Raw genomic sequence first — 1,042 nt, 5'->3', positions numbered from 1 at the left:
TTTTATTATTCTTTATAGCTGATAATATTCCATTATATATATGTATACCACAGTTTCTTTATCCATTCATCAATTGAAGGACATCTAGGTTGGTTCCATAGTCTGGCTATTGTGAATTGAGCAGTTATGAACATTGATGTGGCTGTATCTCTGTAGTATGCTGATTTGGGTATAGGCTGAGGAGTGGGATAGCTGGGTCAAATGGTAGGTCCATTACAAGTTTTCTAAGGAAACTCCACACTGCTTTCCAGAGTGGCTGCACTAATTTGCATCCCCACCAGCAATGTATGAGTGTACCTTTTTCCCCACATCCTCTCCAACACCTATTGTTGCTTGTATTCTTGATAATCGCCATTCTAATTGGGGTGAGATGGAATCTTAGTGTAGTTTTGATTTGCATTTCTCTTATTACTAAAGATGGTGAACATTTTTTCATATGTTTGTTGATTGCTTGTAGATCTTCTTCTGTGAAGTGTCTGTTCATATCCTTAGCCCATTTTGATTGGATTATTTGTATTCTTGGTGTAGAATTTTTTGAGTTCTTTATATATTCTGGAAATGAGTGCTCTATCTGAAGTAAGAGTGGCAAAGATATTCTCCCACTCTGTAGGATCTCTCTTTGCATTGTTGATAGTTTCCTTTGCTGAGAGAAAGCTATTTAGTTTGAATCTATCCCAGTTATTGATTGTTGCTTTTATTTTTATTTATTGATTGTTGCTTTTATGGGAGTCCTGTTAAGGAAGTCTGATCATAAGCCAACAAGGTGAAGCTTTGGACCTACTTTTTCTTCTATCAGATGCAGGGTCTCTGGTCTGATTTCGAGGTCCTTTATCCATTGTGAGTTGAGTTTTGTGCAGGGTGAGAGATAGGGGTTAATTTCATTCTGTTGCATATGGATTTCCAGGTTTCCCAGCACCATTTGTTGAAGAGACTATCTTTTCTCCATTGCATATTTTTGGCATCTTTTTCTAGTATTAGAAAATTGTATTTATTTGGGTTTGTGTCCCTGTCCTCTGTTCTGTACCATTGATCTACCTGTCTA

The sequence above is a fragment of the Sciurus carolinensis genome, chromosome 6 (assembly GCF_902686445.1).
Source record: "Sciurus carolinensis chromosome 6, mSciCar1.2, whole genome shotgun sequence".
Lineage (NCBI taxonomy): Eukaryota > Metazoa > Chordata > Mammalia > Rodentia > Sciuridae > Sciurus > Sciurus carolinensis.
The sequence above is the reverse complement of the archived record's forward strand: the minus strand, read 5'-3'. Positions refer to the sequence as shown.